Genomic DNA, 24592 nt, shown 5'->3' on the forward strand with positions numbered 1-24592 from the left:
GCCTGTACACTCTACCTGAGAAATATAAAATTTACAAATAATTATGGAGTGATTCTATGAATTACCTATTAAAGAAAATGTATTAATTTCTCTTTTAAAGCAACATAGATTGGAAACAAACTTTGAAATAAATTATTAAGAACTATGATGTTTAGCAGAATTGCCAATGAGGAAATGTTAAGATTATAATCAAGGGAAATGACAGTAATAAAATATTGCATTATTCATTTTTTGTAAGATAAGCTAACGTGAGCATACTCCATACTATGAAACTCACCACACACTATACACACTTAAACACACACTCACAAGCTTGAAAACTGAATGTGAAAAAATGAAAGTTGTCTTAAAATACAATTGTTGATTTTCTTTACATATGAGTTACAGTTCATGGTAATTCTTGAGGGAATAAGGTAACTTTCTACAGTTTAGAAACCTGTTGAAATAATCATATTCTGTATAGACATCTCAGAAAGTTTACATTTCATAAATAAATCTTTTTAAATCTTTTAAATTAAAGTTGTCTCAGATAATTATAAAATCATTTCACATATCATACATAGTTTCCTAACAGAAGATTTCCTCCTAAATCAATGAAATTTTTACTTAGAAAACTACAGACATGCTTATTTTCCACTAATGTAAAACAGAAAACAACCAATTTTTGCTTCTTCTGTCCTGAAAATTATTTCCTTTTTTACTTCAATTGTTTTATTTATGGTTATCTTTCTATTGATGATGTCTTTTTATTCTTTGTCTTACATATATAATTGCTAAGAGATATGCAAGGATTGTGCTGTTTATTTTTTATGCTGAATATTTTTGTTGATATTTAATACTTCTCTGATTGTGGTTTCCTCTATGGAGGGCATGAGGATTTGTCTAAAGGGCTGTCACAGAAATCCTAAGATTTTATATTTTTAAATTGAAGTTTCTATGCCATCCCATGCAGAGTAGAACATCCAAATATTTAATAAGAGAGATGATTAGTTGTAAACTGTAGTAAGCTTTCTCCTTTTCCTAAATATACATTTTTAAAGTTTTTAAAAAATAGACAATCAATTTTCTTTCCTTGTATTTCAATTTAGGACCAAATTAAGGAAAAAAAAAGCTTATTTTTGACATTCTGTGAAATAGGGACAGAAAAAGTGGAACAGAGATTATGTAAAAATATGAAATTATTATTTTAAAAAAATTAATAAAATTTCTAGGCACCTGTGATCACACTTACAATCCTAACTACTTAGGAGGTAGAGATCAGGAGGATCATGATTCAAACAAGCCCAGGAAAATAGTTCCATGACACCCTATCTTGATAAAACCCTTCACAAAAGACGGCTGGTATAGTGGCTCAATGTAGGCTCTGAGTTCAAACCCCAGTACCATAATAATAATAATAATAATAATCATTCGATATGTGTAAATTAAAAAGGCTACATTCAGGTCCTGATCTTTACTCAAAAGACAAAGAGAAAAGTGAGTGTTACAAAGAAGGGTCATATACTGGCTTCCAAATTACCTGTTATCCTGAAATTTCTAAGGTAGCTTCTGAAACTTGTCATTTTGTACAGACCAAGACCTTACACAAAGTCATAGCATGTAAGATTGATGGGAGCTCAGGCATTTTGTGGTCACACACTTTGTCTTATAGATACAGAAACAGAGGTTCTAAAAAATAAAGTGACCTACATGTAGCATTTGTATTCTGAGGAACAGTTATACTTTAACTTTGAAGTTTAGTGATAAATCTAGACAGGGAATATGTAAACATGATCACTGTTGTCCCCAAACAATTACATCTTAATTGGTAAGAGGACATACAGTGATTTTTTAGTCCAGTTTTATCTCTTTAAACTACTGAAAGACAAAGTATCCATGATTATTTGTGCTTAGGTAAAGGTGGGCAGATCTGAGCAACTTTGGAGACACCAAATATCCCAAATGATAAAGGCCAAACACTATTTCCAAACTGAGCACTGACCCACAATTAGCAGCACCAGTTATGGAAACAAAACCACCAACTCTCTAGTAACCAAACCCAAGCCCAAGATGATCAAGACTCAGTCTACAATCCATAGCAGTTTCCCCAAGTCCCCCATTTCACTTCTTTCTATTTAGAACAAATCAGGAAAGTTCAATCTGCTTTTCTAACCAATCACGTAGAATTTCTGATGCTGATTACCCCAGCTCAAGTTTCTGTAGCCAATAACCTTCAATCAAAGTATAACTAAATCACACCCTTTCCACTATCTCCACAACAAAGCAATTACACTTTCCTCCAGCCCTTGATCATCTGTCTAATCCAAATAGTAGTGGCTGACTCCCTTGCTCTAGCTAATGCTGAATAAACAGCCTCTCCCTGTTTTCATTTGGGTAGCCCTCATTTATTTCTGCACTACTTATTTAAATGACCAGATAATTGTCCAGTTCTAACCAATGGTAAGAGCAGAAAAGTATGTTATTAATAATGACAGCAAGACACTAGAGATAATCAGGGAGTATCAAGATAACATGGTTGTTATCTAGAGAAAACAATGAGGAGCAGGGAACAAATACACATCATAATTAGTTAGATGGAATTAGATGTAGAAGAATGTCAAATATAAAGTTTTAGGGAATGGTAGAATTGGAGACCTTGCAAGATTTTATCTGGAGTCAAGTTTCTTCATATAAACAGCTGTCACTTCTGTGAGAATGTGTCTTCTATCCTCAGATGAACCCTCTTGTCTCTCTCTTCTTCCAAAGCTCATTTTTTGCCTGCACAAGTCATTCAATACCTTCTCTGGATGCCTTTCTTTCAGTTTTTCCTTTCTACTTTTCTTAATAATAGTAGCCCTCCTTTTCTTAACAATATTTTTTGTATTTGAAAAACAAACTGCTGATTTGATTGAATAAATGCAGGTACTTCATTATGAAATTAAAATCTATTTGTACTATTTTACTAACAGCAATATTAATTTTTAGCAATAACAAATGTTTGCAATTTATTTATTTATTTTTGCAGCTATAGTCAGTGGAATCTAATCAAACAATGAGAGTGAAAGAAAGGAGAAGAAAGAGAAATGGGGAAATATCATCACTGTCCTATGAGATGATAATGTTCACTTGAAACTTTCTTCATTTTGAATGCATGGTAATGGTGTATTTCTTTTCTTCTGTTTTTTTGTTTTTTATAATTCTATATATAGAAATGATATAATTTCTATAATTTTTTTAGACTACAGAAAAAAAGGGTTAGGCAAGTATTTTTGCAGCTTATTCATGTGAATTTTCTGTCATTCCCCATTTAATAAAATACGAGCTATGCATCATTGCTAGCTATAGTACATATTTGAGTTAATGAGATTATTACAGTCTAAGTAACCCATTCCTATTAGCTTCTGTGGAGTCTTACTCAATACAAAGGCCATCAGCACATTCTGGCATTCTAATTAGTTAGAAGCCTGAAGTTTCAAAAAATATCAAGGTCAGTAGGAAAAACTTCGAAGGCTTGAATTTCCAGAAGTAACTTTCCTTAATTAATCACCATCTGTTATAGTAACAAAAGGTTGGGAAACGAGGCAAAAGAAGATTATACAGAGTAGAGCCACATGGTATTCACCTGAATTATGATCTGTTTTCAGTATGATTCAATCACTTGTGGTTGATTCTTTTATCACTTGTGAAAACAAAAAGTGTGTTTACTCTTCCAGGACATTGTAGAGTTTCCAGAAATTTTCCAGAAATACATATAAAATGGATTTAAGAATGATTCCATATTTTGTGCCTCTTTAATGCTTCAAAATATCAATAACTCTATTGTAAGAAAAAGTCAATTTCAAATACTTCTATTTTAAATAGATTTACTATTTTTTAAAATTCTCTCCTGTCGTTAATTGAAACCCTGAAACTGTGCACATGTGTAATCAAGAACATGGGTACAATATCTCAAGTCAAGGCACTTTTTTTACTTTTTTCTTTAATCATTTATTCATTTACTATTTTGAAAATAACATATCTTCTCTATGTATTTTCTTGTTAGAACACATAACATAAACTTTAAAGTTCTATTTGGATGATAAATGAGCTACCCAAAAGGAAGCTGTTTTCTTCATTACCAGGCACAACTTAAAAAGAGAAAATGTACACTTTATAGTCACTTTATTTCTCAAAGCTGTTAGGGTATTGTTAAGAACTTAATTATACCAGACACCAACATAAAATTAAGAAAACTGTGCTTAATATGGAAAGACCAGTTTATCATAAACAATACAAATAATATACTAAATGGCAATCCTTGTCAGACACTTGTCTTGCAAGAGAAATTCTTCAAAATTGTCATTGTAATGCAAAGATCTGAGCCCTGCTAGAATTCTCTTGCAGCAATGCTTGAGAAACACAAGTGGAACAAAATCTTTATTTGTTGTTTTACTGAGATATACAGAAATCTGTAAATTTATGTTTCAAGTTTTCAATTACTGAAAGCTGCTGTTTCTGTACTCAAAACCATATATTATAAGAATTCTTACTCTTTGGTAAATCTTTTACATTCTTTTTTCTTATGGACTTTTGGAAACATTTTCAAAGCTAAAAATAAAATAGAAAGTACAGGTTATAGAATGTGGCAGATGCCAGAATTTTATCCTCTTCTATAACATGGCACAACTCCCACAATGTGGAATTTCTTTTGCAGTCAATGCATTTTGGACCAACTTCCCTTTTAAATCACACCATGAGTAAATCACATTAACTCTTCAGAATGATTCAGTTAATTCAAAATCAAGAACTCAGGGTATTTACTGCCTGATATGCAATGATCAGGCACACTGCCAGGCACACAGTGAGTATATTGCAAGTCAATTGAATTAGAATTTAGCACACAATGCTTTACCTCCCACTCCCTACCCCACTCTCAGAGGAGAGCTAAACTTCTGTAATAAGATTTTAGAGGACACTAGCAGGTCTCTAAATGGACTCAGTCTACATATATTTTGTGAAGTAAGTAATATTGATTTTTAATAAAAGATATGACCTTTATTCTCTAATGTTCCTGAAATCACTTAAGGTTTTCATCCTCAAAAGAGATAAACATACTTCAAGGAGACATTTGGTTCAGCCAGTTTCAGAACTGAAAACTTGCCCTTAAATGGATGGCCTCATGACCTCAAGTTCTTACACATACTTTTCAGAGCATAATATGACTATGTTTTTTTGTTATTTATTGAATACTATAAATAACTAAAAAAGCTTCGTAAAATGTGTACCTTTTCATAAGAGTTGGGAGGTGCACATCTTATTTCTTAGAATAAAAGATGAAAAGAAAGTATGGCTTAAAGATAAAGTTTTTAAATTACCTTTTCATTCATTTTATTTCATAAACCAGCATTTTTAAAGCATACATGGATATTTCATATATGTAACTTCATTTTCTGTATATTTTATCCTTATATGTAATTATATGATATAGCATCTTTTCATTTTCTCCTTATAATAAGAAATAAAAACAGATCTGTGGCTTAAAGTTACTAATTAAACATAAAATTATGCTTTTCATATATTTTCTTTTGTAGTCCAGAGTTAAGATACTATATAAGATAAACATGTTTGAATTATTCTAATATGCATATATCTGTATATAATTTTATGCATACAAATATACATATATATGTTTACATATGTATATGTATATATACATATACACAATACATAGGAATCCTAGATACACAGGAAATACAATCATATGTATTTTATCTTGATATGTTATTCATTTATAAAAGATCTATTTATTTTACTTGTTGCAGTGAAAACATTCACTGTATGTTAGTAGAGACTTTGGAGAGATAAGGCCCTTTGACTTTACCTTTTTTCAGTGAGGAGGTTGGAGACTGAAAGATATTATGGAGGCCTAAGTCTTGGAAACAAATTTTGATGGAAGACTAGTAAGATGACAATAAGAATACACAAAGAATTTCTGTTTTTCCTTATTCATATTTATTATTTTTGTTATTCTTGAATTTTAGTAGAAAAAAAATTGCAAAAAATTCCAATTGCCTATATGACTGGAATGAACATATATTTCATTCAGCACATAGACTTGAAATAGGAACAAGAAAGCACTCTAAAGCAACATTTTTCAAAGAGCTATTTAAATGAAACCTATGTGTTATGTTTTTCCATGTATTTTTTATTACATCTGTAATATTTGACATATTAATAAGTAATAATAACTCAAATATACTGTTTTCTTTAGTCTAGAGTGAAGTCCAATTGTGCTAATGTAATATATTTGAGATAATGAAGAAACTGGAGGCAAAATGATAGGTGAATGATGCCTATATACTAAGGAAAACATTTTTTGTCATAACATAAATTAGTTTTCCACTATATTGAATAAATAAAAGTGTGAGAGATTTAGCCAATCACACAATACATGAATTAAACTTCTAAGAAAATTGCATTACATGACAAATAGTTGCATTTGTTCTCATTATCTTGGTGAATTTTAACTTCAGGCACCATCAATCACCATAGACCACAAATTTTACTTCTGTAGTTCCTCTCATTTGTTCTTTTCCCTCCATCTTCTATATACTCATGAAGATCATAATGGTGGTGTGACTCTCTCTGAAGACCGAGTCTACTCCAATGACCAAGAAAGTTGTTTGTATCCACTCACTCTTAAATCTGCAGACTATCCTCTATACTTCAGAAAGGGTTATTTTTACAAAATAGGAAACTGTTTCTATTGACCCCATTGATAAGAATCTAAAAGACCAAAATTAAATACTAGTGGCCTCTTAATCCCTCATAATCTGAGTATTGAACTAACCATTCCTTCTTCAAATTATTATCAGCAAACACATCACTGTGCCCCAGCCTCAACAGCTTTCATTCTGAAGTTCAAACATGATGTATTCTTTGTCATGATAATATTCCTAACTCTCTGTAATTTTTTTTTCTTCTATTTTTTTATTTTATTATTCATATGTGCATTCAAGGCTTGGGTCATTTCTCGCCCCTGCCCCCACCCCCTCCCTTACCACCCACTCTGCCCCTCCTTCTCCCCCCCACCAACTCAATACACAGCAGAAACTATTTTACCCTTATTTCTAATTTTGTTGTAGAGAGAGTATAAGCAATAACAGGAAGGAACAAGGGTTTTGGCTGGTTGAGATAGGGATAACTATACAGGGAGTTGAGTCACATTAATTTCCTGTGTGTGTGTGATACCTTCTAGGTTAATTTTTTTTGATCTAACCTTTTCTCTAGTTCCTGGTCCCCTTTTCCTATTGGCCTCAGTTGCTTTTAAGGTATCTGCTTTAGTTTCTCTACATTAAGGGCAACAAATGCTAGCTAACTTTTTAGGTGTCTTACCTATCCTCACCCCTCCCTTGTGTGCTCTCACTTTTATCATGTGCTCAAAGTCCAATCCCCTTGTTGTGTTTCCCCTTGATCTAATGTCCACATATGAGAGAGAATATATGATTTTTGGTCTTTTGGGCCAGGCTAACCTCACTCAGAATGATGTTCTCCAATTCCATCCATTTACCAGCGAATGGTAACATTTCGTTCTTCTTCATGGCTACATAAAATTCCATTGTGTATAGACACCACATTTTCTTAATCCATTTGTCAGTGGTGGGGCATCTTGGCTGTTTCCATAACTTGGCTATTGTGAATAGTGCTGCAATAAACATGGGTGTGCAGGTGTCTCTGGAGTAACCTGTGTCACAGTCTTTTGGGTATATACCCAAGAGTGGTATTGCTGGATCAAATGGTAGATCAATGTTTAGCTTTTTAAGTAGCCTCCAAATTTTTTTCCAGAGTGGTTGTACTAGTTTACATTCCCACCAACAGTGTAAGAGGGTTCCTTTTTCCCCACATCCTTGCCAACACCTGTTGTTCGTGGTGTTGCTAATGATGGCTATTCTAACAGGGGTGAGGTGGAATCTTAGTGTGGTTGTAATTTGCATTTCCTTTATTACTAGAGATGGTGAGCATTTTTTCATGTGTTTTTTGGCCATTTGAATTTCTTCTTTTGAGAAAGTTCTGTTTAGTTCACTTGTCCATTTCTTCTTTGGTTCATTAGTTTTGGGAGAATTTAGTTTTTTAAGTTCCCAATATGTTCTGGTTATCAGTCCTTTGTCTGATGTGTAGCTGGCAAATATTTTCTCCCATTCTGTGGGTGTTCTCTTCAGTTTAGAGACCATTTCTTTTGATGAACAGAAGCTTTTTAGTTTTATGAGGTCCCATTTATCTATGTTATCTCTTAGTTGTTGTGCTGCTGGGGTTTCGTTGAGAAAGTTCTTACCTACACCTACTAACTCCAGAGTATTTCCTACTCTTTCCTATATCACCTTAAGAGTTTGGGGTCTGATATTAAGATCCTTGATCCATTTTGAGTTAATCTTGGTATAGGGTGATATACATGGATCTAGGTTCAGTTTTTTGCAGACTGCTATCCAGTTTTCCCAGCAGTTTTTGTTGAAGAGGCTGCTATTTCTCCATCGTATATTTTTAGCTCCTTTGTCAAAGACAAGTTGGTTATAGTTGTGTGGCTTCATATCTGGGTCCTCTATTCTGTTCCACTGGTGTTCATGTCTGTATTTGTGCCAGTAACATGCTGTTTTTATTGTTATTGCTTTGTAATATAGTTTGAAGTCAGGTACTGTGATGCCTCCTGCATTATTCTTTTGACTGAGTATTGCCTTGGCTATTTGTGTCCTCTTTTGCTTCCATATAAATTTCACATTAGATTTTTCAATCTCTTTAATGAATGTCATTGGAATTTTGATGGGAATTGCATTAAACATGTAGATTACTTTTGGGAGTATCGACATTTTTACTATGTTGATTCTACCTATCCATGAACATGGGAGATCTCTCCACTTTCTATAGTCTTCCTCAATCTCTTTCTTCAGAAGTGTATAGTTTTCCTTGTAGAGGTCTTTCCCATCTTTTGTTAGGTTTACACCTAGGTATTTGATTTTTTTTGAGGCTATTGTAAATGGAATTGTTTTCATACATTCTTTTTCCGTTTGCTCATTGTTAGTGTATAGAAATGCTAATGATTTTTCTATGTTGATTTTATATCCTGCTACCTTGCTATAGCTATTGATGATGTCTAGAAGCTTCTGAGTAGAGTTTTTTGGGTCTTTAAGGTATAGGATCATGTCGTCTGCAAATAGGGATATTTTGACAGTTTCTTTACCTATTTGTATTCCTTTTATTCCTTCTTCTTGCCTAATTGCTCTGGCTAGGAATTCCAGTACTATGTTGAATAGGAGTGGAGATAGTGGGCATCCTTGTCTGGTTCCTGATTTTAGAGGGAATGGTTTTAGTTTTTCTCCATTAAGTATAATGCTGGCTGTAGGTATGTCATATATAGCTTTTATAATGTTGAGGAACTTTCCTTCTATTCCTAGTTTTCTTAGAGCTTTTATCATGAAATGGTGTTGGATCTTATCAAAGGCTTTTTCTGCATCTATTGAGAGGGTCAAGTGGTTTTTGTCTTTGCTTCTCTTAATGTGGTTTATTACGTTTATTGATTTTTGTTTGTTGAACCACCCCTGCATCCCTGGGATGAAGCCTACTTGGTCGTGGTGAATAATCTTTTTGATGTGTTGTTGAATTTGGTTTGCCATTATTTTGTTGAGGATTTTTGCATCAATGTTCTTTAAGGAGATTGGCCTTTAATTCTCCTTTTTGGACGTGTCTTTGCCTTGTTTTGGGATAAGTGTAATACTGGCTTCATAAAATGTGTTTGGCAGTTTTCCTTCCCTTTCTATTTCGTGGAACAGTTTAAGGAGGGTTGGTATCAGTTCTTCTTTAAAGGTCTGATAGAATTCAGCAGAGAATCCATCAGGTCCTGGACTTTTCTTTTTGGGGAGACTCTTGATTGCTGCTTCAATTTCATTTTGTGTTGTAGATCTATTCAGGTGATTAATTTCCTCTTGGTTCAGTTTTGGGTGATCATATGTATCTAGAAATCTGTCCATTTCTTTAAGATTTTTAAATTTATTTGAATATAGGTTTTTGAAGTATCTCTGATGATTTCCTGGACTTCCATGGTATTTGTTGTTATCTCCCCTTTTGCATTCCTGATTCTACTAATTTGGGTTTTTTTCTCTCCTCATTTTAGTCATGTTTGCCAGAGGTCTATTGATCTTGTTTATTTTTTCAAAGAACCAACTTTTTGTTTCATTAATTCTTTGTATGGTTTTTCTGGTTACTATTTCATTGATTTTAGCTCTTATTTTTATTATTTCTCTCCTTCTATTTGTTTTGGGATTTGCTTCTTGTTTTTTTAGTAGTTTGAGAGGTATCATTAGGTCATTGATTTGGGATCTTTCAGTCTTTTTAAAATATGCACTCATGGCTATAAACTTTCCTCTCAGGACTGCCTTTGCTGTGTCCCATAGGTTCCGGTAGGTTGTGTTTTCATTTTCATTGACTTCCAGGAACTTTTTAATTTCCTCTTTTATTTCATCGATGATCCATTGTTCATTAAGGAATGAGTTATTTAGTTTCCAGCTGTTTGCATGCTTTTTTCCTTTGCTTTTGTTGTTGAGTTCCACTTTTACTGCATTATGATCAGATAGTATGCATGGTAAAGTTTCTATTTTCTTATATTTGCTGAGGCTTGCTTTGTGCCCTGGTATATGACCTATTTTGGAGAAGGTTCCATGGGCTGCTGAGAAGAATGTATATTGTGTAGAAGTTGGATGAAATGTTCTGTAGACATCAAGTAGGTCCATTTGATCTATTGTATATTTTAGATCTTGAATTTCTTTATTGATTTTTTGTTTGAATGACCTATCTATTGATGATAATGGGGTGTTAAAGTCTCCCAACCACTGTGTTGGAGTTAATATATACTTTTAGGTCTTTCAGGGTATGTTTTATGAAATTGGATGCATTGACATTGGTGCATACAGGTTGATGATTATTATTTGCTTTTGGCCTATTTCCCTTTTTATTAGTATGAAATGTCCTTCTTTATCTCATTTGATCAACATAGGTTTGAAGTCTACTTTGTCAGAGATAAGTATTTCTACTCCTGCCTGTTTTCAGGGGCCATTGGCTTGGTAAATCTTCTTCCAGCCTTTCATCCTAAGCCTATGCTTATTTCTGTCGGTGAGATGGTCTCCTGTAAGCAACAAATTGTTGGATCTTCCTTTTTAATCCATTTCATCAAGCAGTGCCTTTTGATGGGTGAATTAAGTCCATTAACATTTATTGTTAGTACTGATAGGTATGTGGTGATTCCTGTCATTTAGTTGTCTTAGTTGTTTGAAGGTTTGATTGTGTGTACCTAAGTTGAGGTTACTCTCTACTGTCTTGCTTTTGCTTTTTCTTTTCCTGTGGTTTGGTGCTTCCTATCTTTTCATGGTTAAGTTGGGTTTCACTTTCTGTGTGCAGAATCCCTTGAAGAATCTTTTGTAGTGGTGGCTTTGTGGTCACATATTGTTTTAGTTTCTGCTTATCATGGAAGACTTTTATTGCTCCATCTATTTTGAATGATAGTTTTGCTGGGTATAGTATCCTGGGGTTGAAGTTATTTTCATTCAGTGCCCAAAAGATCTCACCCCACACTCTTCTTTCTTTTAATGTTTCTGTTGAGAAGTCTGCTGTGATTTTGATGGATTTACCTGTGTATGTTACTTGTTTTTTCTCTCTTACACCTTTCAATATTCTTTCCCTAGTTTCTGAACTTGTTTTTTTAATGATGATATGTCATGGGGTAGTTCTATTTTGATCTGGTCTGTTGGATGTCCTGGAGGCTTCTTGCATCTGTATGGGAATATGTTTCTCTAGATTTGGGGAATTTTCTGTTATTATTTTGTTGAATATATTACGCATTCTCTTTGATTGTACCTTTTCTCCTTCTTGGATGCCCATGATTCTCAAGTTTGGTTTTTTGATGGGGTCGGTGAGTACTTTCATTTTGTTTTCACACGTCTTGAGTTGTTTAATTAATAGTTCCTTGGTTTTTCCTTTAATTACCATTTCATCTTCATGTTCTGAGATTCTGTCTTCTGTTTGTTCTATTCTGCTGGATTGGCCTTCCATTTTGTTTTGCAGTTCTGTTTCGTTCTTTTTTCTGAGGTTTTCCATATCCTGGCTGGTTTCCCCTTTAATGTTGTCTATTTTTGTCCTGAGTTCATTTATCTGTTTATTCATCGTGTTCTCTGTTTCACTTTGATGTTTATACAGTGCTTCTATAGTTTCCTTTATTTCTTCTTTTGCTTTTTCAAATTCTCTATTTTTGTTGTCTTGGAATTTCTTGAGTGTCTCCTGTACATTTTGGTTGACCCTATCCAGTATCATCTCTATAAAATTCTCAGTGAGTACCTGTAGTATGTCTTCTTTTAAATTAATCTTGTGGGCTTCATTGGGTCCTTTGGCATAGTTTATCTTCATTTTGTTGGAGTCTGATTCTGATTATCTGTTTTCTTCATTCCCCTTTGGTTCCTGTACTAATTTTTTGCTGTGTGGAACCTGGTTTCCCTGGTTTTTCTGTCTTCCCGTCATTGTCTTTGGTGTTGTTACTGTCCCTGTACTGTGTGCAATTAAGTATTTTCTAGCTTGTAATAATAACAATGGTAATATTTAGAATGGAATGGTGAGAGGAGATGGAAAGCAAGAAGTTAAAGAAAAGGGAAAAACAAATAGACAAGAAGGAGAAAACAGAACAAGGAATCAGACAGGAAAATTTCAAAGGTATAAACAGGGAGGGTTAGTGTACTAAACAACAGTAAGCTGAACAGGCATTAGAAAGACAGAGAGAGGATTGAAAATAAAAAATAAAAAATAAAAGATAAGAATAAAAATAAAAAATAAGTAAATGAAAGAAGTACATATATATACATAAAATAAAACAAAATGAAAAATAGAAAATTAAAAAAAAAAACAAAAAAAAAACCAAAAAAACCTCCAAGTTCAAATGCCGTGAAGTTTCTGTCTTAGTAATTTGGGTGTCCGTCTCAGTTTCTAGTCCTGGAGATGGTGCCTCAGATGTTGTTCTGTTGTTGTCTCATCAAAGGGGATGCATAAAGTAGAACAAAACTACACACACACACACACACACACAAAACCCCACCAAATGTCCCAAGTTCAAATGCAATACAGTTTCAGTATGTTTTTCAGCATGCAGGTGTAATTCAGTTTTTCTCTCATCAAAGGTAGGGATAAAAAGAAAAAAAAAAGAGTCTGGAGACAGTTCTGTGAATGGTATCTGCGACTGTGTCTTGCCTGCCCACTGCTGTCAGCCTGCTGTTGCTGGAGGTGTTATTTATGTAGATCTCTGGGGTCAGCTTAGCACTCACTTGGCCCTGCAGGTCTTGTTTACTGAGTTTTCCTATGTGCCTCTGCTACAAGCTTTCCCCTTTCTAAGCACACTGGGGAAGGAGACACTGCACCCGCTTTCTCAGGCCTACATATTTATTTACAGTTCATATGGGAAGTGGGTCTTCTCCCCTCTCCTGTGCAGTTTTCCTCCCACTGCCACTTTTACAAGCTTTTCTGCTCCTGATTACTGGGCGGTGCTGCTGCTCCTGCCGGCTACCAGGTTTGTTTACAGCTCATGTGGGAAGTGGGTCTTTCCCTCTCTCCTGTGGAGTTTTCCTCCCTCTGCCACTCTCACAAGCTTTCCTGCTCCTGGTTGCTGGGCACGTGCTCCCTCTCCCGCCATAGCCTCTCCCGCCCACCCAGCTTGTTTATTTACAGTTCTGGGAAGGATTCCCTTCCCCCAGTCTTCAGCGCTCAGTGCACCCACCCTCTTTCCTGCGTGTCTTTATTGTTCTTATTGCTTATTAGTCAGTTTCTCTTTTTTCCCTGGGTGGAGGTCAGTCTGTCCAGGGTGCTATGCTGCTCTGGTCCAGGCTTTTCTGTGGGAGTACCATGGTACCACAAAGCTCACCTTGTCAGCATCTTCCCAAGCCATCTGGTCGCAGGTGACTGGCAGCCCGGGGGCCCTCCTTGTTTCTCCATTTAACGTGAAGTGGAGATTCTCTGCACTGGCTGGACGTGTGGAGGGGTCAAAGTTTTGCCTCTTCTCAGTGGTTTTGTCTGCAACTGTGTCTCCAGTGTCTCTCCAAGATTTCACTATAGGAAGCTCGCTTTCTGCTTCCTCCCTCTAGCCCAACTCTATGTAATTTACTAAATTCATCTTTTAGCTCTTACAGAAATCTTATTTCTTTATTGCATACTTTTCAATTTCCCAATGTAATTTCCTATTATTAGCTCTAACATAATATCTATTCTCTTCCTATCAAAATTTATAATTAGGTAATGATTATATTATTGACTACCAACTATTTCATCTCACTGAAATGTAAGGTTCAAGAAATCAGAGATCATAGCTATTTGTATTCACTGATAGATCCCTAGAGACTAGAGAAATAGTGCAAAGCAAACCCTGTCCAGGAATGAAAGAATCATCTGTACTAGCCAAAACAAATTTATAGTTTAATTTTACCTGTTTTATACTTTGCATTTGATTCTGTGATTTGTTTCAAGTTTACCACACTCAATAATTTTAATTACAAAGTCAGAATAATTAGCTTGGATTTTGTTGAATGGTTGTCACATACAATAGGACAGAATATATCTGATTGTTTATTTTCTAAATTCCCCTTATCCATTGTATAAGAGAGATCTTTCTTCAGGTCCTTTCCCCTTTCCTATCTACTTTCCTTTTTTTATTCTATTATGTTAGAAAGTCTTTGTTATTTACTATAAAATAGTTGGAAATGCAGTAAAGCAAAACATATGAAGAAACTTGACCTAATCCAAATGTTGAAATTAAAATACAGGGAAATTAAAGCAACTGTTACAAATATACCTTTATGACCAAATAAATAAAAATATAATTTGTGCAATCAATGAACAGATAGAATATCTCAATAGAGAAGGAAACTAAATAAAAAGGACAAGTAAACAATCTAGAAATTAACTATTTGGGAAATGGGGGTAGATGTTATAAAGGACAATAATGGAGGGGTGAACTCAAATATGATATATAGTAATAACTTTTTAAAATGTCACATTTTACCCCTGAGTAGAAGCATAATACAAAATAAAATAAAAATCACTTGATAAAAAATTTGCTGTATTAAAATTCAAAAGATGGAAATGACACAAATGTAGCAAAGGAAAATGACATGCATAGGGAAACCACTATGAGACTGACTTATTAGAAATACTATAACCCAGGCTGAAAATCTTTATATTGCTGAAAATAATTAGTACATTTTTCAACCCAGTATTCCATATCCAGTGAAACTATATATAAAAAATAAAAGCAAAGGAAACCTTCTCATTTGTACCAAAAACCAGATTTCAATGGAGGTTTTTTAGACTGAAGTAAGAGCACATAGGACTTCACATCTTCATACAAGAATGAATACTTCCATAATTGGTGATTTAAAAAACCATTTTATCATAAACTTTAAAAATATACATAAATATGTAAAATTATTTTTATTATTAAAAATTAACACATAGTTAGCTAAATCAGGGTTAAGCACATTTTCTCTATACAGGGTAAGATATTCAATATTAGGATTTGCATGCTATTCCCACTACTAGTGTTTGTTGCAGATTCATTTACCTCTCTTTCTTCCATTTTTCTTCTTTCATTTTTCAAAAATACAGTTTTTAAAAATGTAAAACTATTCTCATTCTGAGGCCATATAAAAACATATCACAAGCTAGACACAGTATATTGTTGCTAATTTATCAGTCTTCAAAGTATTATCCAAAGGACATGTGTAAATAGACATGAGGGATTATTCTTATATTTAACATTAACTAATGTCAAATTTATTTCTAATTACAATGTGCAAAGTTAAAGATGAATCTTTTAATATGAGAAAATCCTAAAAATATAATGCAAAGAGTAGATAGTCAAATATTAATAGATGAAATATGTATTAAGACATTTAAAGTAGCTGAAGTCATATAAATTATAATCACTGAATAAAATGCAATGGGAGAGGGTCATGACGAGGGTAATACAATAAATCAACATTTGGGGGATTCAGCTAAAGCAGTGCATCTTGCTTCAACTTAAATGCATTACTTGGTAGTCATTCTTACCCTATTCAAACTGATACTGGAAAGACAATAATGTACCAATTGTTTTCTCTTAAAATATTGCTGTTGCTCTCTTATATTGATTGTGTTAGGAACATTTGAAAGCTCTAATAAGGACATACTGAAACGTTTTAATAAGTGACACAGCATATTTTAATGACTACTAGCACAACTCTACACTAAGCTCAACTTCTGGAATCTTACTTTGCTGCTTGTTTTACTTTGATGCATTTGTTTTATTTGTTTGGAATAACATCTCCTCATGTAACCCACAGAGAAAAATTGAAACTGATATTATGAGTTTGAGAGTCCAAATGTGGAAGAGACCTTTTAATTGATTTTTCTTCTTCTTTGGTGGTACTGGGGTTTAACCTCAGAGGCACTCTACACTTGAGCCATTCCTAGCCCTTTTATGTGTTAATCCTCTTTTTGAGATAAGTTTTCATGAACCTTTTGCCCAGGCTGACTTTGAACTGCCATCCTCATGATCTCTTCCTCCTGAGTTAATTCTTCTTAATGAAAGGAAAATTGGTTTTCATTTATTAGTAAGTAAAATTTATTAATACTTGTATATGAGGCATCATCAATTTAAAACACTATTTAGTTCAAGTTCATAGTGATATAAATATTTGAAAAAGGAAAACACTATTTTACCCAATTTGTTTTGAAAATAAGATCTTTATTTCATGTTCAATCAATTTTTATTTTAAGCAAGATGGAAGTCTAACTTACATAATTATATATGTCTTCAGCAAGATGAGAGGTGAGTTTATTGCCCTTTAGGTACTCAAACATCTGAAAAAATGCATACGTACATGATATTTGCATATGTGAGTTATACATGTAAATACCTGTGTGCATATCCATTCATATATGTATATATATAGATACATATATGTTTAGAATATTGTCACTACAGAAACAGAACATAAAATTCAATGTACATAATCATTATTTGATAGTCAACCCTGAAAAGTAAGCAACTTCCCTAATAAAAACTGAGTTGTCATTATTCTCTATTTATTACTGTCTACCCATGCTAACCATTTTCATGTTTTTGTTCACTCATATATTAGTTCCAAATACAAGAGGAAGATTGAAGCCTACACATGTCCTGAATCCTGAGGGGCAAAAAGAGAAGAAAAATAAAAATAAAAAATAAAAGGAAATGAAAGAAAAAGAGTGAAAGGGGACTAAAAAAGAATAATGGAGGGTGAATTTGATTAAAGTATATTATATGCATGCATGAAACTACCATGATGAAATCCCTTTGTACCATTGTCTGATTAAAAAAAGAAGAAAAGCAGGAAAAAAGAAAGCAGCAAACCTTAAGTTAAAACAGTTGAGGCACACTTTTTTCCTAAAATTTTCATTAAGGACAGAGTATGACTGGTCATCCTAGTAACCTTTGGTGATGTTCCTTTTCACTGGACCATGATGTGAGGACATTAAGACCCTGATTCTGAAATAGAGATAACTGTATAAGGGAGAATGCTCTGATTTCAGTTAACTATGTAAGGGAGAATGCTCTGATTTCTGGATTTAAGCAAAATCCAGTTGCTATTTTTTCTAATGTCTATGGGCAAGCTAGTATTCCCAATGCATGGCTGGAGAATTCTGACAAGTTGTTGTCCTTTGATGTTTTAAAGCTGGATCCTGTTATCAATCTCTTCTTCAATCTAGCTAGATAATCTTTTGACAAATAGGGATGTACATAATGGCAAAATGAACCATATCAAACATATTCTAATCAAGTCCTTACAATCCTGTCCCTTCAATATTAATATCACCCAAATAAGAATAAATATCTGTCCACAGTCTCTGACTTGACAGTAATCCTGCTACTCTTCTGAGGAAACAGATTTCTTACCCCCATCCCTTCAATTGTCATTGTCATTATTTTCATCATTTTCTATAATTATTTTAATGAATGTCATCACTAATGGTTGATGTCCCTACATTATACCTAATATATACTATATACCGAAGTTTCTTAAATATTTCAGTCTCAGGAGTCCTGTGATTTCTTAAAAATTATGAAATACCCCAAAGGGTTTTGTTTATGTTGATTGTATCTATCAATATATAAGAAGCTATGAAATTAAAACTACTTATTCAAAACTATGTATTTCCTTAACAATGTTAAACTTACTGTTATGATAAATATATTTTATGAATAAGAAGTATTTTCCATAATAAAATAGTGTGACAGCATTATTTTACATTTATATTTTTTCCTCTTTAATGCCAGGCTGGTCTGCTTTCACATGCAGCCTTTTGCAATATGCTATTTCATTTGAGATATTTGTAGCAGTCTGGCCTCCCTTAGATATGCAATTAGAAATGTAGAATTATTTTGTTGGATTTTTCAGGTAGTTGTGGGTATTTGTTCTCTGATAGCACATTTCTTTTTTTTTTTTCATTTTTCTTTTATTATTCATATGTGCATACAAGGCTTGGTTTATTTCTCCCCCCTGCCCACACCCCCTCCCTTACCACCCACTCCCCCCCTCCCTCTCTCCCCCCCCAATACCCAGCAGAAACTATTTTGCCCTTGTTTCTAATTTTGTTGTAGAGAGAGTATAAGCAATAATAGGAAGGAACAAGGGTTTTTGCTGGTTGAGATAAGGATAGCTATACAGGGCATTGACTCACATTGATTTCCTGTGAGTGGGTGTTACCTTCTAGGTTAATTCTTTTTGATCTAACCTTTTCTCTAGTACCTGTTCCCCTTTTCCTATTGGCCTCAGTTGCTTTAAGGTATCTGCTTTAGATTCTCTACGTTAAGGGCAACAAATGCTAGCTATTTTTTTAGGTGTCTTACCTATCCTCACCCCTTCCTTGTGTGCTCTCGCTTTTATCATGTGCTCATAGTCCAATCCCCTTGTTGTGTTTGCCCTTGAACTAATGTCCACATATGAGGGAGGACATACGATTTTTGGTGTTTTGGGCCAGGCTAACCTCACTCAGAATGATGTTTTCCAATTCCATCCATTTACCAGCGAATGATAACATTTCGTTCTTCTTCATGGCTGCATAAAATTCCATTGTGTATAGATACTACATTTTCTTAATCCATTCATCAGTGCTGGGGCATCTTGGCTGTTTCCATAACTTGGCTGTTGTGAATAGTGCCACAATAAACATGGATATGCAGGTGCCTCTGGAGTAACAGTCTTTTGGGTATATCCCCAAGAGTGGTATTGCTGGATCAAATGGTAGATCAATGTTTAGCTTTTTAAGTAGCCTCCAAAGTTTTTTCCAGAGTGGTTGTACCAGGCTACATTCCCACCAACAGTGTAAGAGGGTTCCTTTTTCCCCCGCATCCTCACCAACACCTGTTGTTGGTGGTGTTGCTGATGATGGCTATTCTAACAGGGGTGAGGTGGAATCTTAGCGTGGTTTTAATTTGCATTTCCTTTATTGCTAGAGATGGTGAGCATTTTTTCATGTGTTTTCTGGCCATTTGAATTTCTTCTTTTGAGAAAGTTCTGTTTAGTTCACGTGCCCATTACTTTATTGGTTCATTAGTTTTGGGAGAATTTAGTTTTTTAAGTTCCCTGTATATTCTGGGTATCAGTCCTTTGTCTGATGTGTAACTGGCAAATATTTTCTCCCATTCTGTGTGTGTTCTCTACAGTTTAGAGACCATTTCTTTTGATGAACAGAAGCTTTTTAGTTTTATGAGGTCCCATTTATCTATGCTATCTCTTAGTTGCTGTGCTGCTGGGGTTTCATTGAGAAAGTTCTTACCTATACCTACTAACTCCAGAGTATTTCCTACTCTTTCCTGTATCAACTTAAGAGTTTGTGGTCTGATATTAAGATCCTTGATCCATTTTGAGTTAATCTTGGTATAGGGTGATATACATGGATCTAGTTTCAGTTTTTTGCAGACTGCTAACCAATTTTTCCAGCAGTTTTTGTTGAAGAGGCTGCTATTTTTCCATCGTATATTTTTAGCTCCTTTGTCAAAGACAAGTTGGTTATAGTTGTGTGGCTTCATATCTGGGTCCTCTATTCTGTTCCACTCGTGTTCCTGTCTGTTTTTGTGCCAGTACCATGCTGTTTTTATTGTTATTGCTTTGTAATATAGTTTGAAGTCAGGTATTGTGATACCTCCTGCATTGTTCTTTTGACTGAGTATTGCCTTGGCTATTCGTGGCCTCTTGTGTTTCCATATAAATTTAACAGTGGATTTTTCAATCTCTTTGATGAATGTCATTGGAATTTTGATGGGAATTGCATTAAACATGTAGATTACTTTTGGGAGTATAGACATTTTTACTATGTTGATTCTACCAATCCATGAGCATGGGAGATCTCTCCACTTTCTATAGTCTTCCTCAATCTCTTTCTTCAGAAGTGTATAGTTTTCCTTGTAGAGGTCTTTCCCATCTTTTGTTAGGTTTACACCTAGGTATTTGATTTTTTTTGAGGCTATTGTAAATGGAATTGTTTTCATACATTCTTTTTCAGTTTGTTCATTATTAGTGTATAGAAATGCTAATGATTTTTCTATGTTGATTTTATATCCTGCTACCTTGCTATAGCTATTGATGATGTCTAGAAGCTTCTGAGTAGAGTTTTTTGGGTCTTTAAGGTATAGGATCATGTCGTCTGCAAATAGGGATATTTTGACAGTTTCTTTACCTATTTGTATTCCTTTTATTCCTTCTTCTTGCCGAATTGCTCTGGCTAGGAATTCCAGTACTATGTTGAATAGGAGTGGAGATAGTGGGCATCCTTGTCTGGTTCCTGATTTTAGAGGGAATGGTTTTAATTTTTCTCCGTTAAGTATAATGCTGGCTGTAGGTTTGTCATATATAGCTTTTATAATGTTGAGGAACTTTCCTTCTATTCCTAGTTTTCTTAGAGCTTTTATCATGAAATGATGTTGGATCTTATCAAAGGCTTTTTCTGCATCTATTGAGATGATCAAGTGGTTTTTGTCTTTGCTTCTGTTAATGTGGTTTATTACGTTTATTGATTTTCGTATGTTGAACCACCCCTGCATCCCTGGGATGAAGCCTACCTGGTCGTGGTGAATAATCTTTTTGATGTGTTGCTGAATTCGATTTGCCATTATTTTGTTGAGGATTTTTGCATCAATGTTCATTAAGGAGATTGGCCTATAGTTCTCCTTTTTGGAGGTGTCTTTGCCTGGTTTTGGGATAAGTGTAATAGTGGCTTCATAAAATGTGTTTGGCAGTTTTCCTTCCCTTTCTATTTCATGGAACAGTTTAAGGAGGGTTGGTATCAGTTCTTCTTTAAAGGTCTGATAGAATTGAGCAGAGAATCCATCAGGTCCTGGACTTTTCTTTTTGGGGAGACTCTTGATTGCTGCTTCAATTTCATTTTGTGTTATAGGTCTATTCAGGTGATTAATTTCCTCTTGGTTCAGTTTTGGGTGATCATATGTATCTAGAAATCTGTCCATTTCTTTTAGATTTTCAAATTTATTTGAATATAGGTTCTCAAAGTAGTCTCTGATGATTTCCTGGACTTCCATGGTGTTTGTTGTTATCTCCCCTTTTGCATAGCACATTTCAATAACTGGTAATATTTTAATGTGTTGTTATGTGCCTTAAAATGAGTTTAGCCTGTTAGAAGACTTGCAGAAAGTACAGAGAGTTCCTATTCACTCTTCCCCTTGTTTCTCCGATTGTTATAATTTTAAGTTAATATAGGCACAATACTATTAACTAAACTACAGATCTTGGATTTTTGGATAATTTCCTTTTTGTCATCCAGGATCTAAATTGACCATCATGTCTACTCTTGTCTGATCTGTAACACTTTTCTTCTTTCCATAACTTATACTGTATGCTTGGTAGTGTCACAAATATGAAAATAACTGAAATGACTGTGAACCTAAATAGATATTGCAATAGGTATAGCAATAACAAGGTGTTTTATTTTCTTTTTAAAATTTGGGTAGCTGGAGCAGTAGAAATAGAAGTTGCAGTAGTCTCAAGTCCCTGGGTAAATGTGCTAGTTTTTATATCTAGTATTTTCCTTCAAGCCAATGGTGCAGCTGGATTTTTGTATTTGATTCCTATCTATGTAGCTAATCATCTGTTTCAGTGATCCAACAGATAATTCCCTGCACTAACTAATTTTCATTTAATAAATTTATTTTCTGATAAAATCAGTTTGAAACTATTTTTGTTTGCAATTATGAAACTTGAGGCTTATTCACCTGTCAACATCTCTCTGTAGATCTGCCTGGTGTTTCAATGGAAATAATGGTTATTAGTGGCTGCTGTGTGTTAGAATGAAGGAGAAAGTAGTTAGTAAATGTGATTAAGTTGTTGATTACAGAGAATGTTATTGCCAAAGAATTCAGCAACCTTCTACTAAACTCTCTATATGTAACATCTAAGTGAACCTTTGGGTTTCCATTGATAATCTGCTGCTTCTGAGATTACTAATGTTTTCTAAGCAGCAGCTTCCTTCCTCTGTTTCTTTCTTTTTCTCTTTTGCAGTACTAGGGCTTGAACTCAGGGCCTACACCTTCAGCATCTCCACTAGCCCTTTTTTTGTGATGGGTGTTTTCCAGATAGGGTCTCATGAACTATTTGACCAGGATGGATTGGGATTGTGGTCCAATAAAATCTCATATTTTATGCCAAGGCTATAAAGAAAATACAAGGATGAAGACAAAAGAAAACATTCATAATGCTTTTCATGGGTAATAGGTTAAGAGCCCAGATTTCTTTTGCATTTTGGCCCCTCTTTGTGGTCCCTATCTATCTCAAACAGAGAAAGAAAAACCTAGAAACAGACATTTAGAAAGTCCCGAAGAGGCAGGACAGTGAAACAGGGCATGTTGTAGCTGGATTATAATTTAAAGAACAGGGTATATTGGCAAGCTTTCCAGTATTACACTGATCTGAGGCAATTAACTTACGAAGGAAAAAATATTTGGCTCATGATTTTGGGGGTTAAAATCCAGGATCAGCTGCCTCCAATGTTTTGGGCCTCTAATGAGGCACCAAATCAAGACGGGAGCACATGGTAAAAAGAAACTGCTTACCTCATGAGCTAGTAAGAAAGGAAAATGAACAGGAAGAAGGGCTCCCACAATCCCCTTCCAAGGTGTGTTCTCAATGATCTAAGGACCTCCTGTTAAAGACCTAGCTCTTAAAGGCTCCATCACTTCTCAATAGTGGCACTTCTAGCCTGTAACACATGGACACTGCAGGGGCATTCCTCTGAACTATAGAAGAGGATTAGAAAATACCTCAGAGAGTTAAAGAAGCATGCAGTAAAATTTTATTATTACTAAGGAAAATACAAAGCAAATATATGGTTCTCCACATATTCTGGCATGAAAATTCTGAGGAAACACAGAATTTAATCTTTTCTTATAAATCAAAGTTTACTTAATTATTTGAAAAAAGTCTATGTGTCTCTAGAAACAAAACTCTCCACAAATATCTTGGTGAACTTGACCCTAACATTTTATTTAGAAATATATGTATGTCTTTTTTGGCTCAGGTTTCTCTGACTAAAAATCTCCAGCACTTTCTCTATCTGTCTTTCCTAATAATCCGTTGATTCTTATAAAAATTATTCTACCTGAGCTTTCATTTTATTTTTTTATTCAATTACTTTTCTCCTTTAATTTTCAAATAAAAAGTAAAAACTGTAGGCATGAAAATAGATGTTACAATCAAGAACCCATAAGGGGTTAAGCATTGGAAACTTTTACAACTACCTTTAGCTTGTTGCCACAGTGTCAATAAGGAATCTTCAGGGACTTCACAAATTAAATAAAAATTCAAGTCATCTAACATTAACATCAAAAGAAAATAGGTTTATGTCAATAGATTACGTGATGACTCAGAAAAAATATTCATCCTCGATATGTCCTAAGAACACCTGGTAGGTTATATATAAAGCAGTTGGAGACTAATGGCCCATTTTAAATTCTTATGCCTCTCTGAGAAAAGTATCAAGTTGTTGGTAGAGTTGAGATATGATTCCCAAATTGTAATTCAATATTTTACCATCATACCAGTCTTCCATTGATAAAATTGTGATCTCAAGCATGGACTAAAAGTTAATGCATTGAAATGATTTATACAAAATCTACTTTTTATTAAGTTGGTATATAGTGTATTCTGAAGACTTTCACAGTCTTTATACAGTAATGTTTCGATATCTTTTTTAGGAATTAATTTGCTTTGCCTCCATCTCTCCATAATACCCATTCCTAAATTATAAACAGAGGTGATAGTCCTACATCCAAGTGTTTCCCGCACCTTTTCTAAACTACAAAAATAGAAATTCCAAATCCTCAGGACACTTGTCAAACCCATAAAATGATCATAAAGCTTAATGCTTTAATTGAAAAGTTTGTTTTACACAGGAAGCACTAAAATTTCAAGGGAAAATAAAAGTAACATAATAATGGTCTCAGGTTCAAAATTCCTGTGAGTGAGCAGGACTCTGAGTTCATCAACTTTATGCATAATTATATATTCTATCTCCTGCTTTCTCCACATTT

The sequence above is a fragment of the Castor canadensis genome, chromosome 13, assembly GCF_047511655.1.
Source record: "Castor canadensis chromosome 13, mCasCan1.hap1v2, whole genome shotgun sequence".
Taxonomy (NCBI): domain Eukaryota; kingdom Metazoa; phylum Chordata; class Mammalia; order Rodentia; family Castoridae; genus Castor; species Castor canadensis.